This window comes from Petromyzon marinus, chromosome 74, assembly GCF_048934315.1.
Source record: "Petromyzon marinus isolate PM22_M1 ecotype Great Lakes invasive population chromosome 74, UKy_Petmar_22M1.pri1.0, whole genome shotgun sequence".
Lineage (NCBI taxonomy): Eukaryota > Metazoa > Chordata > Hyperoartia > Petromyzontiformes > Petromyzontidae > Petromyzon > Petromyzon marinus.
In genome coordinates, this window is record NC_133740.1 from 1,578,479 (window position 1) to 1,603,684 (window position 25,206).

The 25,206-nt window shown below is 39.7% G+C and overlaps 1 long non-coding RNA gene across 1 annotated transcript in view; it reads right to left on the bottom strand.

Annotated features, from left to right (window-relative positions):
* Positions 1-2,786: 2,786 nt before the first annotated feature.
* LOC142907046 (uncharacterized) overlaps positions 2,787-25,206 on the bottom strand; it is a 358,191-nt gene continuing 335,771 nt past the window's right edge. Inside the window, exon 2 of the long non-coding RNA XR_012930654.1 lies at positions 2,787-3,061. This is a non-coding gene — a long non-coding RNA (uncharacterized LOC142907046). The remainder of the gene's footprint in view (positions 3,062-25,206) is intronic.

Here is a 25,206-nt window from a genome sequence, read left to right on the forward strand (position 1 = left end):
CCACTCTTTTTTAATTAGTCACTTTTTTTGATGGCCAATTATCTTTTTTACTGGCCAATTTTTTCAGTTTGACTTTTTTAACATTTTGAATTAAAGCTTTCATGACTGCAGGGATTCATATTCTTGGTTCTTTCGGTAAAGTCACGTAGAAGGGAATTTAATTGTTTTATATTTCTATTATTTTTTTTTACCTGTCAAATTTTTTTATGGCCACTCATCTTTTTTTAATGGCCAATTCTTTTACTGGTCTCTTTTTTTACGGGCCACCTACCTCTTCCGCCTCCTCCTCCTCCGCCTCCTCCTCCTCCTCCGACTCCTCCTCCGCCTCCTGCTCCGCCTCCTGCTCCGCCTCCTCCGCCTCCTCCACCTCCTCCACCTCACGGTGTGATGGCCAATACATTTTTTTACTGACCAATTTTGTTTGACTGGTCTTTCCTTTTTTACGGGCCAATTTTTTGTTGTCACTTTTTTTAATGGGCAATTTTTTTAACCGGTCACTTTTTTTGATGGTCACTTATCTTTTTTACTGGCCAATTTTTTTCGACTGGTCTTTTTTTACAGGCCAATTATTTTTTGGTAGGCCACTGTTTTTTTAATGGCCACTCTTTTTTAACTGGTCACTTTTTTTTGATGGCCATTTGTCTTTTTTCCGGGTCAATTTTTTTCACTTTTTTCATGACCATTTATTTTTTTACCAGTCAAATTTTTTCTTTAATGGCCACTCTCTTTTTAATCAGTCACTTTTTTTGATGGCCAATTATCTTTTTTACTGGCCAATTTTTTCAGTTTGACTTTTTTAACATTTTGAATTAAAGCTTTCATGACTGCAGGGATTCATATTCTTGGTTCTTTCGGTAAAGTCACGTAGAAGGGAATTTAATTGTTTTATATTTCTATTATTTTTTTTTACCTGTCAAATTTTTTTATGGCCACTCATCTTTTTTTAATGGCCAATTCTTTTACTGGTCTCTTTTTTTACGGGCCACCTACCTCTTCCGCCTCCTCCTCCTCCGCCTCCTCCTCCTCCTCCTCCTCCTCCTCCGCCTCCTGCTCCGCCTCCTCCGCCTCCTCCGCCTCCTCCACCTCCTTCACCTCACGGTGTGATGGCCAATACATTTTTTTAATGACCAATTTTGTTTGACTGGTCTTTCCTTTTTTACGGGCCAATTTTTTGTTGTCACTTTTTTTAATGGGCAATTTTTTTAACCGGTCACTTTTTTTGATGGTCACTTATCTTTTTTACTGGCCAATTTTTTTCGACTCGTCTTTTTTTACGGGCCAATTATTTTTTGGTATGCCACTGTTTTTTTAATGGCCACTCTTTTTTAACCGGTCACTTTTTTTTGATGGCCATTTGTCTTTTTTCCGGGCCAATTTTTTTCACTTTTTTCATGACCATTAATTTTTTTACCAGTCAAATTTTTTCTTTAATGGCCACTCTTTTTTAATCAGTCACTTTTTTTGATGGCCAATTATCTTTTTTACTGGCCAATTTTATCAGTTTGACTTTTTTAACATTTTGAATTAAAGCTTTCATGACTGCAGGGATTCATATTCTTGGTTCTTTCGGTAAAGTCACGTAGAAGGGAATTTAATTGTTTTATATTTCTATTATTTTTTTTTACCTGTCAAATTTTTTTATGGCCACTCATCTTTTTTTAATGGCCAATTCTTTTACTGGTCTCTTTTTTTACGGGCCACCTACCTCTTCCGCCTCCTCCTCCTCCGCCTCCTCCTCCTCCTCCTCCTCCTCCTCCTCCTCCTCCGCCTCCGCCTCCTGCTCCGCCTCCTCCGCCTCCTCCGCCTCCTCCACCTCCTCCACCTCACGGTGTGATGGCCAATACATTTTTTTACTGACCAATTTTGTTTGACTGGTCTTTCCTTTTTTACGGGCCAATTTTTTGTTGTCACTTTTTTTAATGGGCAATTTTTTTAACCGGTCACTTTTTTTGATGGTCACTTATCTTTTTTACTGGCCAATTTTTTTCGACTGGTCTTTTTTTACAGGCCAATTATTTTTTGGTAGGCCACTGTTTTTTTAATGGCCACTCTTTTTTAACCGGTCACTTTTTTTTGATGGCCATTTGTCTTTTTTCTGGGCCAATTTTTTTCACTTTTTTCATGACCATTAATTTTTTTACCAGTCAAATTTTTCTTTAATGGCCACTCTTTTTTAATCAGTCACTTTTTTTGATGGCCAATTATCTTTTTTACTGGCCAATTTTTTCAGTTTGACTTTTTTTAACATTTTGAATTAAAGCTTTCATGACTGCAGGGATTCATATTCTTGGTTCTTTCGGTAAAGTCACGTAGAAGGGAATTTAATTGTTTTATATTTCTATTATTTTTTTACCTGTCAAATTTTTTTATGGCCACTCATCTTTTTTTAATGGCCAATTCTTTTACTGGTCTCTTTTTTTACGGGCCACCTACCTCTTCCGCCTCCTCCTCCTCCGCCTCCTCCTCCGCCTCCTCCTCCGCCTCCTGCTCCGCCTCCTCCGCCTCCTCCGCCTCCTCCACCTCCTCCACCTCACGGTGTGATGGCCAATACATTTTTTTAATGACCAATTTTGTTTGACTGGTCTTTCCTTTTTTACGGGCCAATTTTTTGTTGTCACTTTTTTTAATGGGCAATTTTTTTAACCGGTCACTTTTTTTGATGGTCACTTATCTTTTTTACTGGCCAATTTTTTTCGACTCGTCTTTTTTTACGGGCCAATTATTTTTTGGTATGCCACTGTTTTTTTAATGGCCACTCTTTTTTAACCGGTCACTTTTTTTTGATGGCCATTTGTCTTTTTTCCGGGCCAATTTTTTTCACTTTTTTCATGACCATTAATTTTTTTACCAGTCAAATTTTTTCTTTAATGGCCACTCTTTTTTAATCAGTCACTTTTTTTGATGGCCAATTATCTTTTTTACTGGCCAATTTTTTCAATTTGACTTTTTTAACATTTTGAATTAAAGCTTTCATGACTGCAGGGATTCATATTCTTGGTTCTTTCGGTAAAGTCACGTAGAAGGGAATTTAATTGTTTTATATTTCTATTATTTTTTTTACCTGTCAAATTTTTTTATGGCCACTCATCTTTTTTTAATGGCCAATTCTTTTACTGGTCTCTTTTTTTACGGGCCACCTACCTCTTCCGCCTCCTCCTCCTCCGCCTCCTCCTCCTCCTCCTCCTCCGACTCCTCCTCCGCCTCCTGCTCCGCCTCCTCCGCCTCCTCCGCCTCCTCCACCTCCTCCACCTCACGGTGTGATGGCCAATACATTTTTTTACTGACCAATTTTGTTTGACTGGTCTTTCCTTTTTTACGGGCCAATTTTTTGTTGTCACTTTTTTTAATGGGCAATTTTTTTAACCGGTCACTTTTTTTGATGGTCACTTATCTTTTTTACTGGCCAATTTTTTTCGACTGGTCTTTTTTTACGGGCCAATTATTTTTTGGTAGGCCACTGTTTTTTTAATGGCCACTCTTTTTTAACCGTTCACTTTTTTTTGATGGCCATTTGTCTTTTTTCCGGGCCAATTTTTTTCACTTTTTTCATGACCATTTATTTTTTTACCAGTCAAATTTTTTCTTTAATGGCCACTCTTTTTTAATCAGTCACTTTTTTTGATGGCCAATTATCTTTTTTACTGGCCAATTTTTTCAGTTTGACTTTTTTTAACATTTTGAATTAAAGCTTTCATGACTGCAGGGATTCATATTCTTGGTTCTTTCGGTAAAGTCACGTAGAAGGGAATTTAATTGTTTTATATTTCTATTATATTTTTTTTTACCTGTCAAATTTTTTTATGGCCACTCATCTTTTTTTAATGGCCAATTCTTTTACTGGTCTCTTTTTTTACGGGCCACCTACCTCTTCCGCCTCCTCCTCCTCCGCCTCCTCCTCCGCCTCCTCCTCCTCCGCCTCCTCCTCCGCCTCCTCCTCCGCCTCCTCCTCCGCCTCCTCCTCCGCCTCCTCCGCCTCCTCCACCTCACTGTGTGATGGCCAATACATTTTTGTACTGACCAATTTTGTTTGACTGGTCTTTCCTTTTTTACAGGCCAATTTTTTGTTGTCACTTTTTTTAATGGGCAATTTTTTTAACCGGTCACTTTTTTTGATGGTCACTTATCTTTTTTACTGGCCAATTTTTTTTGACTGGTCTTTTTTTACGGGCCAATTATTTTTTGGTAGACCACTGTTTTTTTAATGGCCACTCTTTTTTAACCGGTCACTTTTTTTTGATGGCCATTTGTCTTTTTTCTGGGCCAATTTTTTTCACTTTTTTCATGACCATTAATTTTTTTACCAGTCAAATTTTTCTTTAATGGCCACTCTTTTTTAATCAGTCACTTTTTTTGATGGCCAATTATCTTTTTTACTGGCCAATTTTTTCAGTTTGACTTTTTTTAACATTTTGAATTAAAGCTTTCATGACTGCAGGGATTCATATTCTTGGTTCTTTCGGTAAAGTCACGTAGAAGGGAATTTAATTCTTTTATATTTCTATTATTTTTTTTTACCTGTCAAATTTTTTTATGGCCACTCATCTTTTTTTAATGGCCAATTCTTTTACTGGTCTCTTTTTTTACGGGCCACCTACCTCTTCCGCCTCCTCCTCCTCCTCCACCTCCTCCTCCGCCTCCTCCTCCGCCTCCTGCTCCGCCTCCTCCGCCTCCTCCGCCTCCTCCACCTCCTCCACCTCACGGTGTGATGGCCAATACATTTTTTTAATGACCAATTTTGTTTGACTGGTCTTTCCTTTTTTACGGGCCAATTTTTTGTTGTCACTTTTTTTAATGGGCAATTTTTTTAACCGGTCACTTTTTTTGATGGTCACTTATCTTTTTTACTGGCCAATTTTTTTCGACTCGTCTTTTTTTACGGGCCAATTATTTTTTGGTATGCCACTGTTTTTTTAATGGCCACTCTTTTTTAACCGGTCACTTTTTTTTGATGGCCATTTGTCTTTTTTCCGGGCCAATTTTTTCACTTTTTTCATGACCATTAATTTTTTTACCAGTCAAATTTTTTCTTTAATGGCCACTCTTTTTTAATCAGTCACTTTTTTTGATGGCCAATTATCTTTTTTACTGGCCAATTTTTTCAGTTTGACTTTTTTAACATTTTGAATTAAAGCTTTCATGACTGCAGGGATTCATATTCTTGGTTCTTTCGGTAAAGTCACGTAGAAGGGAATTTAATTGTTTTATATTTCTATTATTTTTTTTTACCTGTCAAATTTTTTTATGGCCACTCATCTTTTTTTAATGGCCAATTCTTTTACTGGTCTCTTTTTTTACGGGCCACCTACCTCTTCCGCCTCCTCCTCCTCCGCCTCCTCCTCCTCCTCCTCCGACTCCTCCTCCGCCTCCTGCTCCGCCTCCTGCTCCGCCTCCTCCGCCTCCTCCACCTCCTCCACCTCACGGTGTGATGGCCAATACATTTTTTTACTGACCAATTTTGTTTGACTGGTCTTTCCTTTTTTACGGGCCAATTTTTTGTTGTCACTTTTTTTAATGGGCAATTTTTTTAACCGGTCACTTTTTTTGATGGTCACTTATCTTTTTTACTGGCCAATTTTTTTCGACTGGTCTTTTTTTACAGGCCAATTATTTTTTGGTAGGCCACTGTTTTTTTAATGGCCACTCTTTTTTAACTGGTCACTTTTTTTTGATGGCCATTTGTCTTTTTTCCGGGTCAATTTTTTTCACTTTTTTCATGACCATTTATTTTTTTACCAGTCAAATTTTTTCTTTAATGGCCACTCTTTTTTAATCAGTCACTTTTTTTGATGGCCAATTATCTTTTTTACTGGCCAATTTTTTCAGTTTGACTTTTTTAACATTTTGAATTAAAGCTTTCATGACTGCAGGGATTCATATTCTTGGTTCTTTCGGTAAAGTCACGTAGAAGGGAATTTAATTGTTTTATATTTCTATTATTTTTTTTTACCTGTCAAATTTTTTTATGGCCACTCATCTTTTTTTAATGGCCAATTCTTTTACTGGTCTCTTTTTTTACGGGCCACCTACCTCTTCCGCCTCCTCCTCCTCCGCCTCCTCCTCCTCCTCCTCCGCCTCCTGCTCCGCCTCCTCCGCCTCCTCCGCCTCCTCCACCTCCTTCACCTCACGGTGTGATGGCCAATACATTTTTTTAATGACCAATTTTGTTTGACTGGTCTTTCCTTTTTTACGGGCCAATTTTTTGTTGTCACTTTTTTTAATGGGCAATTTTTTTAACCGGTCACTTTTTTTGATGGTCACTTATCTTTTTTACTGGCCAATTTTTTTCGACTCGTCTTTTTTTACGGGCCAATTATTTTTTGGTATGCCACTGTTTTTTTAATGGCCACTCTTTTTTAACCGGTCACTTTTTTTTGATGGCCATTTGTCTTTTTTCCGGGCCAATTTTTTTCACTTTTTTCATGACCATTAATTTTTTTACCAGTCAAATTTTTTCTTTAATGGCCACTCTTTTTTAATCAGTCACTTTTTTTGATGGCCAATTATCTTTTTTACTGGCCAATTTTTTCAGTTTGACTTTTTTAACATTTTGAATTAAAGCTTTCATGACTGCAGGGATTCATATTCTTGGTTCTTTCGGTAAAGTCACGTAGAAGGGAATTTAATTGTTTTATATTTCTATTATTTTTTTTTACCTGTCAAATTTTTTTATGGCCACTCATCTTTTTTTAATGGCCAATTCTTTTACTGGTCTCTTTTTTTACGGGCCACCTACCTCTTCCGCCTCCTCCTCCTCCGCCTCCTCCTCCTCCTCCTCCTCCTCCTCCTCCTCCTCCTCCTCCTCCTCCTCCTCCGCCTCCGCCTCCTGCTCCGCCTCCTCCGCCTCCTCCGCCTCCTCCACCTCCTCCACCTCACGGTGTGATGGCCAATACATTTTTTTACTGACCAATTTTGTTTGACTGGTCTTTCCTTTTTTACGGGCCAATTTTTTGTTGTCACTTTTTTTAATGGGCAATTTTTTTAACCGGTCACTTTTTTTGATGGTCACTTATCTTTTTTACTGGCCAATTTTTTTCGACTGGTCTTTTTTTACAGGCCAATTATTTTTTGGTAGGCCACTGTTTTTTTAATGGCCACTCTTTTTTAACCGGTCACTTTTTTTTGATGGCCATTTGTCTTTTTTCTGGGCCAATTTTTTTCACTTTTTTCATGACCATTAATTTTTTTACCAGTCAAATTTTTCTTTAATGGCCACTCTTTTTTAATCAGTCACTTTTTTTGATGGCCAATTATCTTTTTTACTGGCCAATTTTTTCAGTTTGACTTTTTTAACATTTTGAATTAAAGCTTTCATGACTGCAGGGATTCATATTCTTGGTTCTTTCGGTAAAGTCACGTAGAAGGGAATTTAATTGTTTTATATTTCTATTATTTTTTTTTACCTGTCAAATTTTTTTATGGCCACTCATCTTTTTTTAATGGCCAATTCTTTTACTGGTCTCTTTTTTTACGGGCCACCTACCTCTTCCGCCTCCTCCTCCTCCGCCTCCTCCTCCTCCTCCTCCGCCTCCTGCTCCGCCTCCTCCGCCTCCTCCGCCTCCTCCACCTCCTTCACCTCACGGTGTGATGGCCAATACATTTTTTTAATGACCAATTTTGTTTGACTGGTCTTTCCTTTTTTACGGGCCAATTTTTTGTTGTCACTTTTTTTAATGGGCAATTTTTTTAACCGGTCACTTTTTTTGATGGTCACTTATCTTTTTTACTGGCCAATTTTTTTCGACTCGTCTTTTTTTACGGGCCAATTATTTTTTGGTATGCCACTGTTTTTTTAATGGCCACTCTTTTTTAACCGGTCACTTTTTTTTGATGGCCATTTGTCTTTTTTCCGGGCCAATTTTTTTCACTTTTTTCATGACCATTAATTTTTTTACCAGTCAAATTTTTTCTTTAATGGCCACTCTTTTTTAATCAGTCACTTTTTTTGATGGCCAATTATCTTTTTTACTGGCCAATTTTTTCAGTTTGACTTTTTTAACATTTTGAATTAAAGCTTTCATGACTGCAGGGATTCATATTCTTGGTTCTTTCGGTAAAGTCACGTAGAAGGGAATTTAATTGTTTTATATTTCTATTATTTTTTTTTACCTGTCAAATTTTTTTATGGCCACTCATCTTTTTTTAATGGCCAATTCTTTTACTGGTCTCTTTTTTTACGGGCCACCTACCTCTTCCGCCTCCTCCTCCTCCGCCTCCTCCTCCTCCTCCTCCTCCTCCGCCTCCGCCTCCTGCTCCGCCTCCTCCGCCTCCTCCGCCTCCTCCACCTCCTCCACCTCACGGTGTGATGGCCAATACATTTTTTTACTGACCAATTTTGTTTGACTGGTCTTTCCTTTTTTACGGGCCAATTTTTTGTTGTCACTTTTTTTAATGGGCAATTTTTTTAACCGGTCACTTTTTTTGATGGTCACTTATCTTTTTTACTGGCCAATTTTTTTCGACTGGTCTTTTTTTACAGGCCAATTATTTTTTGGTAGGCCACTGTTTTTTTAATGGCCACTCTTTTTTAACCGGTCACTTTTTTTTGATGGCCATTTGTCTTTTTTCTGGGCCAATTTTTTTCACTTTTTTCATGACCATTAATTTTTTTACCAGTCAAATTTTTCTTTAATGGCCACTCTTTTTTAATCAGTCACTTTTTTTGATGGCCAATTATCTTTTTTACTGGCCAATTTTTTCAGTTTGACTTTTTTTAACATTTTGAATTAAAGCTTTCATGACTGCAGGGATTCATATTCTTGGTTCTTTCGGTAAAGTCACGTAGAAGGGAATTTAATTGTTTTATATTTCTATTATTTTTTTACTGTCAAATTTTTTTATGGCCACTCATCTTTTTTTAATGGCCAATTCTTTTACTGGTCTCTTTTTTTACGGGCCACCTACCTCTTCCGCCTCCTCCTCCTCCGCCTCCTCCTCCGCCTCCTCCTCCGCCTCCTGCTCCGCCTCCTCCGCCTCCTCCGCCTCCTCCACCTCCTCCACCTCACGGTGTGATGGCCAATACATTTTTTTAATGACCAATTTTGTTTGACTGGTCTTTCCTTTTTTACGGGCCAATTTTTTGTTGTCACTTTTTTTAATGGGCAATTTTTTTAACCGGTCACTTTTTTTGATGGTCACTTATCTTTTTTACTGGCCAATTTTTTTCGACTCGTCTTTTTTTACGGGCCAATTATTTTTTGGTATGCCACTGTTTTTTTAATGGCCACTCTTTTTTAACCGGTCACTTTTTTTTGATGGCCATTTGTCTTTTTTCCGGGCCAATTTTTTTCACTTTTTTCATGACCATTAATTTTTTTACCAGTCAAATTTTTTCTTTAATGGCCACTCTTTTTTAATCAGTCACTTTTTTTGATGGCCAATTATCTTTTTTACTGGCCAATTTTTTCAATTTGACTTTTTTAACATTTTGAATTAAAGCTTTCATGACTGCAGGGATTCATATTCTTGGTTCTTTCGGTAAAGTCACGTAGAAGGGAATTTAATTGTTTTATATTTCTATTATTTTTTTTTACCTGTCAAATTTTTTTATGGCCACTCATCTTTTTTTAATGGCCAATTCTTTTACTGGTCTCTTTTTTTACGGGCCACCTACCTCTTCCGCCTCCTCCTCCTCCGCCTCCTCCTCCTCCTCCTCCTCCTCCGCCTCCGCCTCCTGCTCCGCCTCCTCCGCCTCCTCCGCCTCGTCCACCTCCTCCACCTCACGGTGTGATGGCCAATACATTTTTTTACTGACCAATTTTGTTTGACTGGTCTTTCCTTTTTTACGGGCCAATTTTTTGTTGTCACTTTTTTTAATGGGCAATTTTTTTAACCGGTCACTTTTTTTGATGGTCACTTATCTTTTTTACTGGCCAATTTTTTTCGACTGGTCTTTTTTTACAGGCCAATTATTTTTTGGTAGGCCACTGTTTTTTTAATGGCCACTCTTTTTTAACCGGTCACTTTTTTTTGATGGCCATTTGTCTTTTTTCTGGGCCAATTTTTTTCACTTTTTTCATGACCATTAATTTTTTTACCAGTCAAATTTTTCTTTAATGGCCACTCTTTTTTAATCAGTCACTTTTTTTGATGGCCAATTATCTTTTTTACTGGCCAATTTTTTCAGTTTGACTTTTTTTAACATTTTGAATTAAAGCTTTCATGACTGCAGGGATTCATATTCTTGGTTCTTTCGGTAAAGTCACGTAGAAGGGAATTTAATTGTTTTATATTTCTATTATTTTTTTACCTGTCAAATTTTTTTATGGCCACTCATCTTTTTTTAATGGCCAATTCTTTTACTGGTCTCTTTTTTTACGGGCCACCTACCTCTTCCGCCTCCTCCTCCTCCGCCTCCTCCTCCGCCTCCTCCTCCGCCTCCTGCTCCGCCTCCTCCGCCTCCTCCACCTCCTCCACCTCACGGTGTGATGGCCAATACATTTTTTTAATGACCAATTTTGTTTGACTGGTCTTTCCTTTTTTACGGGCCAATTTTTTGTTGTCACTTTTTTTAATGGGCAATTTTTTTAACCGGTCACTTTTTTTGATGGTCACTTATCTTTTTTACTGGCCAATTTTTTTCGACTCGTCTTTTTTTACGGGCCAATTATTTTTTGGTATGCCACTGTTTTTTTAATGGCCACTCTTTTTTAACCGGTCACTTTTTTTTGATGGCCATTTGTCTTTTTTCCGGGCCAATTTTTTTCACTTTTTTCATGACCATTAATTTTTTTACCAGTCAAATTTTTTCTTTAATGGCCACTCTTTTTTAATCAGTCACTTTTTTTGATGGCCAATTATCTTTTTTACTGGCCAATTTTTTCAATTTGACTTTTTTAACATTTTGAATTAAAGCTTTCATGACTGCAGGGATTCATATTCTTGGTTCTTTCGGTAAAGTCACGTAGAAGGGAATTTAATTGTTTTATATTTCTATTATTTTTTTTTACCTGTCAAATTTTTTTATGGCCACTCATCTTTTTTTAATGGCCAATTCTTTTACTGGTCTCTTTTTTTACGGGCCACCTACCTCTTCCGCCTCCTCCTCCTCCGCCTCCTCCTCCTCCTCCTCCTCCTCCGACTCCTCCTCCGCCTCCTGCTCCGCCTCCTCCGCCTCCTCCGCCTCCTCCACCTCCTCCACCTCACGGTGTGATGGCCAATACATTTTTTTACTGACCAATTTTGTTTGACTGGTCTTTCCTTTTTTACGGGCCAATTTTTTGTTGTCACTTTTTTTAATGGGCAATTTTTTTAACCGGTCACTTTTTTTGATGGTCACTTATCTTTTTTATTGGCCAATTTTTTTCGACTGGTCTTTTTTTACAGGCCAATTATTTTTTGGTAGGCCACTGTTTTTTTAATGGCCACTCTTTTTTAACCGGTCACTTTTTTTTGATGGCCATTTGTCTTTTTTCCGGGCCAATTTTTTTCACTTTTTTCATGACCATTTATTTTTTTACCAGTCAAATTTTTTCTTTAATGGCCACTCTTTTTTAATCAGTCACTTTTTTTGATGGCCAATTATCTTTTTTACTGGCCAATTTTTTCAGTTTGACTTTTTTAACATTTTGAATTAAAGCTTTCATGACTGCAGGGATTCATATTCTTGGTTCTTTCGGTAAAGTCACGTAGAAGGGAATTTAATTGTTTTATATTTCTATTATTTTTTTTTACCTGTCAAATTTTTTTATGGCCACTCATCTTTTTTTAATGGCCAATTCTTTTACTGGTCTCTTTTTTTACGGGCCACCTACCTCTTCCGCCTCCTCCTCCTCCGCCTCCTCCTCCTCCTCCTCCTCCTCCGCCTCCTGCTCCGCCTCCTCCGCCTCCTCCGCCTCCTCCACCTCCTCCACCTCACGGTGTGATGGCCAATACATTTTTTTACTGACCAATTTTGTTTGACTGGTCTTTCCTTTTTTACGGGCCAATTTTTTGTTGTCACTTTTTTTAATGGGCAATTTTTTTAACCGGTCACTTTTTTTGATGGTCACTTATCTTTTTTACTGGCCAATTTTTTTCGACTGGTCTTTTTTTACAGGCCAATTATTTTTTGGTAGGCCACTGTTTTTTTAATGGCCACTCTTTTTTAACCGGTCACTTTTTTTTGATGGCCATTTGTCTTTTTTCCGGGCCAATTTTTTTCACTTTTTTCATGACCATTTATTTTTTTACCAGTCAAATTTTTTCTTTAATGGCCACTCTTTTTTAATCAGTCACTTTTTTTGATGGCCAATTATCTTTTTTACTGGCCAATTTTTCAGTTTGACTTTTTTTAACATTTTTAATTAAAGCTTTCATGACTGCAGGGATTCATATTCTTGGTTCTTTCGGTAAAGTCACGTAGAAGGGAATTTAATTGTTTTATATTTCTATTATATTTTTTTTTACCTGTCAAATTTTTTTATGGCCACTCATCTTTTTTTAATGGCCAATTCTTTTACTGGTCTCTTTTTTTACGGGCCACCTACCTCTTCCGCCTCCTCCTCCTCCGCCTCCTCCGCCTCCTCCGCCTCCTCCTCCTCCTCCGCCTCCTCCTCCGCCTCCTCCTCCGCCTCCTGCTCCGCCTCCTCCACCTCCTCCACCTCACGGTGTGATGGCCAATACATTTTTTTACTGACCAATTTTGTTTGACTGGTCTTTCCTTTTTTACGGGCCAATTTTTTGTTGTCACTTTTTTTAATGGGCAATTTTTTTAACCGGTCACTTTTTTTGATGGTCACTTATCTTTTTTACTGGCCATTTTTTTTCGACTCGTCTTTTTTTACGGGCCAATTATTTTTTGGTAGGCCACTGTTTTTTTAATGGCCACTCTTTTTTAACCGGTCACTTTTTTTTGATGGCCATTTGTCTTTTTTCCGGGCCAATTTTTTTCACTTTTTTCATGACCATTTATTTTTTTACCAGTCAAATTTTTTCTTTAATGGCCACTCTTTTTTAATCAGTCACTTTTTTTGATGGCCAATTATCTTTTTTACTGGCCAATTTTTTCAGTTTGACTTTTTTAACATTTTGAATTAAAGCTTTCATGACTGCAGGGATTCATATTCTTGGTTCTTTCGGTAAAGTCACGTAGAAGGGAATTTAATTGTTTTATATTTCTATTATTATTTTTTACCTGTCAAATTTTTTTATGGCCACTCATCTTTTTTTAATGGCCAATTCTTTTACTGGTCTCTTTTTTTACGGGCCACCTACCTCTTCCGCCTCCTCCTCCTCCGCCTCCGCCTCCTCCTCCGCCTCCTCCTCCTCCTCCACCTCCTCCTCCGCCTCCTCCGCCTCCTCCTCCGCCTCCTCCGCCTCCTCCACCTCACTGTGTGATGGCCAATACATTTTTGTACTGACCAATTTTGTTTGACTGGTCTTTCCTTTTTTACGGGCCAATTTTTTGTTGTCACTTTTTTTAATGGGCAATTTTTTTAACCGGTCACTTTTTTTGATGGTCACTTATCTTTTTTACTGGCCAATTTTTTTTGACTGGTCTTTTTTTACGGGCCAATTATTTTTTGGTAGGCCACTGTTTTTTTAAAGGCCACTCTTTTTTAACCGGTCACTTTTTTTTATGGCCATTTGTCTTTTTTCCGGGCCAATTTTTTTCACTTTTTTCATGACCATTAATTTTTTTACCAGTCAAATTTTTCTTTAATGGCCACTCTTTTTTAATCAGTCACTTTTTTTGATGGCCAATTATCTTTTTTACTGGCCAATTTTTTCAATTTGACTTTTTTTAACATTTTGAATTAAAGCTTTCATGACTGCAGGGATTCATATTCTTGGTTCTTTCGGTAAAGTCACGTAGAAGGGAATTTAATTGTTTTATATTTCTATTATTTTTTTTTACCTGTCAAATTTTTTTATGGCCACTCATCTTTTTTTAATGGCCAATTCTTTTACTGGTCTCTTTTTTTACGGGCCACCTACCTCTTCCGCCTCCTCCTCCTCCTCCTCCGCCTCCTCCTCCGCCTCCTCCTCCGCCTCCTGCTCCGCCTCCTCCGCCTCCTCCGCCTCCTCCACCTCACGGTGTGATGGCCAATACATTTTTGTACTGACCAATTTTGTTTGACTGGTCTTTCCTTTTTTACGGGCCAATTTTTTGTTGTCACTTTTTTTAATGGGCAATTTTTTTAACCGGTCACTTTTTTTGATGGTCACATCTTTTTTACTGGCCAATTTTTTTCGACTCGTCTTTTTTTACGGGCCAATTATTTTTTGGTAGGCCACTGTTTTTTTAATGGCCACTCTTTTTTAACCGGTCACTTTTTTTTTATGGCCATTTGTCTTTTTTCTGGGCCAATTTTTTTCACTTTTTTCATGACCATTAATTTTTTTACCAGTCAAATTTTTCTTTAATGGCCACTCTTTTTTAATCAGTCACTTTTTTTGATGGCCAATTATCTTTTTTACTGGCCAATTTTTTCAATTTGACTTTTTTTAACATTTTGAATTAAAGCTTTCATGACTGCAGGGATTCATATTCTTGGTTCTTTCGGTAAAGTCACGTAGAAGGGAATTTAATTGTTTTATATTTCTATTATTTTTTTTTTACCTGTCAAATTTTTTTATGGCCACTCATCTTTTTTTAATGGCCAATTCTTTTACTGGTCTCTTTTTTTACGGGCCACCTACCTCTTCCGCCTCCTCCTCCTCCGCCACCGCCTCCGCCTCCTCCTCCGCCTCCTCCTCCTCCGCCTCCTCCTCCGCCTCCTCCTCCGCCTCCTCCTCCACCTCCTCCGCCTCCTCCACCTCACTGTGTGATGGCCAATACATTTTTGTACTGACCAATTTTGTTTGACTGGTCTTTCCTTTTTTACGGGCCAATTTTTTGTTGTCACTTTTTTTAGTGGGCAATTTTTTTAACCGGTCACTTTTTTTGATGGTCACTTATCTTTTTTACTGGCCAATTTTTTTTGACTGGTCTTTTTTTACGGGCCAATTATTTTTTGGTAGGCCACTGTTTTTTTAATGGCCACTCTTTTTTAACCGGTCACTTTTTTTTGATGGCCATTTGTCTTTTTTCCGGGCAATTTTTTTCACTTTTTTCATGACCATTAATTTTTTTACCAGTCAAATTTTTCTTTAATGGCCACTCTTTTTTAATCAGTCACTTTTTTTGATGGCCAATTATCTTTTTTACTGGCCAATTTTTTCAGTTTGACTTTTTTAACCATTTTGAATTAAAGCTTTCGTGACTGCAGGGATTCATATTCTTGGTTCTTTCGGTAAAGTCACGTAGAAGGGAATTTAATTGTTTTATATTTCTATTATTTTTTTTTACCTGTCAAATTTTTTTATGGCCACTCATCTTTTTTTAATGGCCAATTCTTTTACTGGTCTCTTTTTTTACGGGCCACCTACCTCTTCCGCCTCCTCCTCCTCCGCCTCCGCCTCCTCCTCCTCCTCCGCCTCCTCCTCCGCCTCCTGCTCCGCCTCCTCCGCCTCCTCCGCCTCCTCCACCTCCTCCACCTCACGGTGTGATGGCCAATACATTTTTTTACTGACCAATTTTGTTTGACTGGTCTTTCCTTTTTTACGGGCCAATTTTTTGTTGTCAATTTTTTTAATGGGCAATTTTTTTAACCGGTCACTTTTTTTGATGGTCACTTATCTTTTTTACTGGCCAATTTTTTTCGACTCGTCTTTTTTTACGGGCCAATTATTTTTTGGTATGCCACTGTTTTTTATGGCCACTCTTTTTTAACCGGTCACTTTTTTTTTATGGCCATTTGTCTTTTTTCCGGGCCAATTTTTTTCACTTTTTTCATGACCATTTATTTTTTTACCAGTCAAATTTTTTTTTTAATGGCCACTCTTTTTTAATCAGTCACTTTTTTTGATGGCCAATTATCTTTTTTACTGGCCAATTTTTTCAGTTTGACTTTTTTAACATTTTGAATTAAAGCTTTCGTGACTGCAGGGATTCATATTCTTGGTTCTTTCGGTAAAGTCACGTAGAAGGGAATTTAAATGTTTTATATTTCTATTATTTTTTTTTACCTGTCAAATTTTTTTATGGCCACTCATCTTTTTTTAATGGCCAATTCTTTTACTGGTCTCTTTTTTTACGGGCCACCTACCTCTTCTGCCTCCTCCTCCTCCTCCGCCTCCTCCTCCGCCTCCTCCTCCGCCTCCTCCTCCGCCTCCTCCGCCTCCTCCACCTCCTCCACCTCACTGTGTGATGGGCAATACATTTTTTTACTGACCAAATTTGTTTGACTGGTCTTTCCTTTTTTACGGGCCAATTTTTTGTTGTCACTTTTTTTAATGGGCAATTTTTTTAACCGGTCACATTTTTTGATGGCCACTTATCTTTTTTACTGGCCAATATTTTTCGACTGGTATTTTTTTACGGGCCAATTATTTTTTGGTAGGCCACTGTTTTTTTAATGGCCACTCTTTTTTAACCGGTCACTTTTTTTTGATGGCCATTTATCTTTCTTACCGGCCAATTTTTTTCACTTTTTTCATGACCATTTTTTTTTACCAGTAAAATTTTTTTCTTTAATGGCCACTATTTTTAACCAGTCACTTTTTTTGATGGCCAATTATCTTTTTTACTGGCCAATTTTTTCAGTTTGACTTTTTTACCATTTTGAATTAAAGCTTTCGTGACTGCAGGGATTCATATTCTTGGTTCTTTCGGTAAAGTCATGTAGAAGGGAATTTAATTGTTTTATATTTCTATTATTTTTTTTTTTTTACCAGTCAAATTTTTTTTTGGCCACTCATCCTTTTTTACTGGCCAATTCTTTTACTGGTCTCTTTTTTTACGGGCCACCTACCTCTTCCGCCTCCTCCTCCGCCTCAGCCTCCTCCGCCTCCTCCTCCGACTCCGCCTCCTCCTCCGCCTCCTCCTCCGCCTCCTCCTCCGCCTCCTCCGCCTCCTCCTCCGCCTCCTCCTCCGCCTCCTCCGCCTCCTCCACCTCACTGTGTGATGGCCAATACATTTTTTTACTGACCAATTTTGTTTGACTGGTCTTTCCTTTTTTATGGGCCAATTTTTTATAGTCACTTTTTTTAATGGGCAATTTTTTTAACCGGTCACTTTTTTTGATGGCCAATTATCTTTTTTACTGCCCAATTTTTTTCGACTGGTCTTTTTTACGGGCCAATTATTTTTTGGTAGGCCACTGTTTTTTTAATGGCCACTCTTTTTTAACCGGTCACTTTTTTGGATGGCCATTCATCTTTTTTACCGGCCAATTTTTTTCGACCGGTCTTTTTTTTATGGGGCAATTCCTTTTAGATCAGCCACTTTTTTTTTAATGGCCACTCTTTTTTAACCGGTCAATTTTTTTGATGGCCATTTATCTTTTTTACCGGCCAAGTTTTTTCACTTTTTTATGACCATTTTTTTTTTACCAGTCAATTTTTTTCTTTAATGGCCACTCTTTTTTAATCAGTCACTTTTTATGATGGCCAATTATCTTTTTTACTGGCCAATTTTTTCAGGTTGACTTTTTTACCATTTTTAATTAATGCTTTCGTGACTGCAGGGATTCATATTCTTAGTTCTTTCGGTAAAGTCAGGTAGAAGGGAATTTAATTGTTTTATATTTCTATTTTTTTTTTTACAAGTCAAATTTCTTTATGGCCACTCATCTTTTTTTACTGGCCAATTCTTTTACTGGTCTCTTTTTTTACGGGCCACCTACCTCTTCTGCCTCCTCCTCATCCGCCTCCTCCTCCTCCTCCTCCTCCTCCGCCTCCTCCGAATCCGCCTCCTCCTCCTCCGTCTCCTCCTCCGCCTCCTCCGCATCCTCCTCCGCCTCCTCCGCCTCCTCCTCCGCCTCCTCCGCCTCCTCCACCTCACTGTGTGATGGCCAATACATTTTTTTACTGACCAATTTTGTTTGACTGGTCTTTCCTTTTTTATGGGCCAATTTTTTATAGTCACTTTATTTAATGGGCAATGTTTTTAACCGGTCACTTTTTTTGATGGCCACTTATCTTTTTTACTGGCCAATTTTTTTTCGACTGGTCTTTTTTACAGGCCAATTATTTTTTGGTAGGCCACTGTTTTTTTAATGGCCACTCTTTTTTAACCGGTCAATTTTTTGGATGGCAATTCATCTTTTTTACCGGCCAATTTTTTTCGACTGGTCTTTTTTTTATGGGCCAATTCATTTTTGATCGGCCACTTTTTTTTTAATGGCCACTGTTTTTTAACCGGTCACTTTTTTGATGGCCATTTATCTTTTTTACCGGCCAATTTTTTTCACTTTTTTCATTACCATTTTTTTTTTTACCAGTCAAATTTTTTCTTTAATGACCACTCTTTTTAACCATTCACTTTTTTTGATGGCCAATTATCTTTTTTACTGGCCAATTTTTTCAGTTTGACTTTTTTTACCATTTTGAATTAAAGCTTTCGTGACTGCAGGGATTCATATTCTTGGTTCTTTTGGTAAAGTCACGTAGAAGGGAATTTAATTGTTGTTGTTTTTTTTTTACCAGTCAAAATTTTTTATGGGCACTCATCTTTTTTTACTGGCCAATTCTTTTACTGGTCTCTTTTTTTACGGGCCACCTACCTCTTGTGCCTCCTCATCCACCTCCTCCTCCGCCTCCTCCGACTCCGCCTCCTCCTCCTCCGCCTCCTCCGCATCCTCCTCCACCTCCTCCACCTCACTGTGTGATGGCCAATACATTTTTTTACTGACCAATTTTGTTTGACTGGTCTTTTCTTTTTGATGGGCCAATTTTTTGTAGTCACTTTTTTTAATGGCCACTCTTTTTTAACCGGTCACTTTTTTGGATGGCCATTCATCTTTTTTACCGGCCAATTTTTTTCGACTGGTCTTTTTTTTATGGGCCAATTCCTTTTACATTGGCCACTTTTTTTTAATGGCCACTCTTTTTTAACTGGTCACTTTTTTTGATGGCCATTTATCTTTTTTACCGGCCAATTTTTTCACTTTTTTCATGACCATTTTTTTTTACCAGTCAAATTTTTTCTTTAATGGCCACTCTTTTTTAACTAGTCACTTTTTTTGATGGCCAATTATCTTTTTTACTGGCCAATTTTTTCAGTTTGACTTTTTTACCATTTTGAATTAAAGCTTTCGTGACTGCAGGGATTCATATTCTTGGTTCTTTTGGTAAAGTCACGTAGAAGGGAATTTAATTGTTTTATATTTTTTTTTTTACCAGTCAAAATTTTTTATGGGCACTCATCTTTTTTTACTGGCCAATTCTTTTACTGGTCTCTTTTTTTACGGGCCACCTACCTCTTGTGCCTCCTCATCCACCTCCTCCTCCGCCTCCTCCGACTCCGCCTCCTCCTCCTCCGCCTCCTCCGCATCCTCCTCCACCTCCTCCACCTCACTGTGTGATGGCCAATACATTTTTTTACTGACCAATTTTGTTTGACTGGTCTTTTCTTTTTTATGGGCCAATTTTTTGTAGTCACTTTTTTTAATGGCCACTCTTTTTTAACCGTCACTTTTTTGGATGGCCATTCATCTTTTTTACCGGCCAATTTTTTTCGACTGGTCTTTTTTTTATGGGCCAATTCCTTTTACATTGGCCACTTTTTTTTAATGGCCACTCTTTTTTAACTGGTCACTTTTTTTGATGGCCATTTATCTTTTTTACCGGCCAATTTTTTCACTTTTTTCATGACCATTTTTTTTTACCAGTCAAATTTTTTCTTTAATGGCCACTCTTTTTTAACTAGTCACTTTTTTTGATGGCCAATTATCTTTTTTACTGGCCAATTTTTTCAGTTTGACTTTTTTTACCATTTTGAATTAAAGCTTCCATGAATGCAGGGATTCATATTCTTGGTTCTTTCTGTAAAGTCACGTAGAAAGTAATTTAATTTTTTTTTTTTTTTTTTTTTTTTACCTGTCAAATTTTTTTATGGCCACTCATCTTTTTTTACTGGCCAATTCTTTTACTGGTCTCTTTTTAAGGGCCACCTACCTCTTCCGCCGACTCCTCCTCCTCCACCGCCTCCTCCTCCTCCGCCTCCGCTCACACGAGTGTAACGCTCACTCAAGTGTAACACTCACACGAGTGTAACACTCACACGAGTGAAACACTCACACGAGTGCAACACTCACACGAGTGAAACTCACACGAGTGAAACTCACACGAGTGAAACACTCACACGAGTCGCGCTAACACTTACATGAGTGAAACACTCACACGAATGAAACACTCACTCGAGTGTAACACTCACACGAGTGTAACACTCACACGAGTGAAACGCTCACACGAGTGAAACACTCACACGAGTGTAGCACTCGCACGAGTGTAACACTCGCACTAGTGTAACACTCGCACGAGTGAAACACTCGCACTAGTGTAACACTCGCACTAGTGTAACACACGAGTGAAACACTCACACGAGTGTAACACTCGCACGAGTGTAACACTCGCACTAGTGTAACACTCACACGAGTGAAACACTCACACTAGTGTAACATTCACGTGTAACACTCACACGATTGAAACACTCGCACGAGTGTAACACTCGCACGAGTGTAACACTCGCACGAGTGAAACACTCACACTCATGTAACACTCACACGAGTGAAACACTCACCCGAGTGTAACACTCACACGAGTGGAACACTCACTAGTGAAACACTCACACTAGTGTTACACTCACACGAGTGTTACACTCACACGAGTGAAAAACTCACACTAGTGTAACACTCACACGAGTGTAACACTCGCACGAGTGTAACACTCAAACTAGTAAACGTGACACAAACACGAGTGAAACACTCACACGAGTGAAACACTCGCACGAGTGAAACACTCGCACGAGTGAAACACTCGCACGAGTGTTACACTCGCACGAGTGTTACACTCACACGAGTGTTACACTCACACGAGTGAAACACTCACGCGAGTGTTACACTCACACGGGTGTAGCACTCAAACGAGTGTTATACTCACACGAGTGAAACACTCACACGAGTGTAACACTCACACGAGTGTAACACTCACACTAGTGAAACACTCACACGAGTGTAACACTAACACTATTGTAACACTCACACGAGTGAAACGCTCATACGAGTGAAACACTCACTCGATTGTAACACTCACACGAGTGAAACACTCACACGAGTGAAACACTCACACGAGCGAAACACTCACACGAGTGTAACACTCACACGAGTGAACGTGACACTCACACGAGTGAAGCACTCACTCGACTAAAACACTCACACGAGTGTAGCACTCACTCGAGTGAAACACTCACTCGAGTGAAACACTCACACGAGTGAAACACTCACTCGACTGAAACACTCACTCGACTGAAACACTCACACGAGTGAAACACTCACACGAGTGAAACTCACACGAGTCGCTCTAACACTCAGATGAGTGAAACACTCACAGGAGTGAAACACTCACACGAGTGAACGTGACACAAACACGAGTGTAACACTCACACGAGTGTAAGACTCGCACTAGTGAAACACTCACACGAGTGAAACACTCATTCGAGTGTAACACTCACTCGACTGTAACACTCACACGAGTCGCTCTAACACTCACACGAGTGAAACACTCGCACGAGTGTAACACTCGCACGAGTGAAACACTCGCACGAGTGAAACACTCGCACGAGTGAAACACTCGCACGAGTGAAACACTCGCACTAGTGTAACACTCGCACTAGTGTAACACACGAGTGAAACACTCACACGAGTGTAACACTCGCACGAGTGTAACACTCGCACTAGTGTAACACTCACACGAGTGAAACACTCACACTAGTGTAACATTAACGTGTAACACTCACACGATTGAAACACTCGCACGAGTGTAACACTCGCACGAGTGTAACACTCGCACGAGTGAAACCCTCACACTCATGTAACACTCACATGAGTGAAACACTCACCCGAGTGAAACACTCACACTAGTGTAACACTCACACGAGTGAAACGCTCACACGAATGAAACACTCACTCGATTGTAACACTCACACTAGTGTAACACTCACACGAGTGTAACACTCACACTAGTGAAACACTCACACTAGTGTAACATTCACGTGTAACACTCACACGATTGAAACACTCGCACGAGTGTAACACTCGCACGAGTGTAACACTCGCACGAGTGAAACACTCACACTCATGTAACACTCACATGAGTGAAACACTCACCCGAGTGTAACACTCACACGAGTGGAACACTCACTAGTGAAACACTCACACTAGTGTTACACTCACACGAGTGTTACACTCACACTAGTAAACGTGACACAAACACGAGTGAAACACTCAGACGAGTGTTACACTCACACGAGTGTAACACTCTCACGAGTGTAACACTCTCACGAGTGTAACACTCTCACGAGTGTAACACTCTCACTAGTGAAACACTCGCAATAGTGAAACACTCCCACTAGTGAAACACTCCCACGAGTGTAACACTCGCACGAGTGTAACACTCGCACGAGTGTAACACTCACACGAGTGTAACACTCACACGAGTGTAACACTCGCACGAGTGAAACACTCGCACGAGTGAAACACTCGCACGAGTGTTACACTCGCACGAGTGTTACACTCGCACGAGAGTTACACTCACACGAGTGTTACACTCACACGAGTGAAACACTCACGCGAGTGTTACACTCACACGGGTGTAGCACTCACACGAGTGTTATACTCACACGAGTGAAACACTCACACGAGTGAAACACTCACACTAGTGTTACACTCACACTAGTGTTACACTCACACGAGTGTAGCACTCACACGAGTCTTACACTCACACGAGTGTAGCACTCACACGAGTGTTACACTCACACGAGTGTAGCACTCACACGAGAGTTACACTCACACAAGTGTTACACTCACACGAGTGTAGCACTCACACGAGTGTTACACTCACACGAGTGTTACACCCACAGGAGTGTAGCACTCACACGAGTGTTACACTCACACGAGTGTAGCACTCACCCGAGTGTAGCACTCACACGAGTGTTACACTCACACTAGTGTTACACTCACACTAGTGTTACACTCACACGAGTGTTACACATACGAGTGTAACACTCACACGAGTGTAACACTCACACGAGTGTAACACTCACTAGTGAAACACTCACACTAGTGTTACACTCACACGAGTGTTACACTCACACGAGTGAAACACTCACACTAGTGAAACACTCACACTAGTGTAACACTCACACGAGTGTAACACTCACACGAGTGTAACACTCGCACGAGTGTAACACTCACACGAGTGTAACACTCGCACGAGTGAAACACTCGCACGAGTGAAACACTCGCACGAGTGTTACACTCGCACGAGTGTTACACTCGCACGAGAGTTACACTCACACGAGTGTTACACTCACACGAGTGAAACACTCACGCGAGTGTTACACTCACACGGGTGTAGCACTCACACGAGTGTTATACTCACACGAGTGAAACACTCACACGAGTGAAACACTCACACTAGTGTTACACTCACACTAGTGTTACACTCACACGAGTGTAGCACTCACACGAGTCTTACACTCACACGAGTGTAGCACTCACACGAGTGTTACACTCACACGAGTGTAGCACTCACACGAGAGTTACACTCACACAAGTGTTACACTCACACGAGTGTAGCACTCACACGAGTGTTACACTCACACGAGTGTTACACTCACAGGAGTGTAGCACTCACACGAGTGTTACACTCACACGAGTGTAGCACTCACCCGAGTGTAGCACTCACACGAGTGTTACACTCACACTAGTGTTACACTCACACTAGTGTTACACTCACACGAGTGTTACACATACGAGTGTAACACTCACACGAGTGTAACACTCACACGAGTGTAACACTCACTAGTGAAACACTCACACTAGTGTTACACTCACACGAGTGTTACACTCACACGAGTGAAACACTCACACTAGTGAAACACTCACACTAGTGTAACACTCACACGAGTGTAACACTCGCACGAGTGTAACACTCACACTAGTGAACGTGACACAAACACGAGTGAAACACTCACACGAGTGTTACACTCACACGATTGTAACACTCTCACTAGTGAAACACTCACTAGTGAAACAATCGCACTAGTGAAACACTCGCACGAGTGTAACACTCGCACGAGTGAAACACTCGCACGAGTGTAACACTCGCACGAGTGAAACACTCACAGTAGTGTAACACTCACACGAGTGTAACACTCACACGAGTGTAACACTCACACGAGTGTAACATTCACACGAGTGTAACATTCACACTAGTGAACAACACACATGAATGAAACACTCACACTAGTGTAACACTCACACTAGTGTAACACTCACACGAGTGTAACACTCACACGAGTGAAACACTCACGCTAGTGAACGTGACACAAACACGAGTGTAACACTCACACGAGTGTAACACTCACACGAGTGAACGTGACACAAACACGAGTGTAACACTCACACGAGTGTAACACTCACTCGAGTGAAACACTCACTCGAGTGAAACACTCACACTAGTGTAACACTCACACGAGTGAAACGCTCACACGAGTGAAACACTCACTTGATTGTAACACTCACACTAGTGTAACACTCACACGAGTGTAACACTCACATTAGTGAAACACTCACACTAGTGAAACACTCACACTAGTGAAACACTCACACGAGTGTAACACTCACACGAGTGTAACACTAACACTATTGTAACACTCACACGAGTGAAACGCTCACACGAGTGAAACACTCACTCGATTGTAACACTCACACGGGTGAAACACTCACACGAGTGAAACACTCACACGAGCGAAACACTCACACGAGTGTAACACTCACACGAGTGAACGTGACACTCACACGAGTGAAGCACTCACTCGACTGAAACACTCACACGAGTGTAGCACTCACTCGAGTGAAACACTCACTCGAGTGAAACACTCACACGAGTGAAACACTCACACGAGTGAAACATTCACTCGACTGAAACACTCACACGAGTGAAACACTCACACGAGTGAACGTGACACAAACACGTGTAACACTCACACGAGTGTAACACTCGCACGAGTGTAACACTCGCACTAGTGTAACACTCACACGAGTCGCTCTAACACTCACACGAGTGAAACACTCACACGAGTGAAACACTCGCACGAGTGAAACACTCACACGAGTGAAACACTCGCACGAGTGTAACACTCGCACGAGTGTAACACTCGCACGAGTGTAACACTCGCACGAG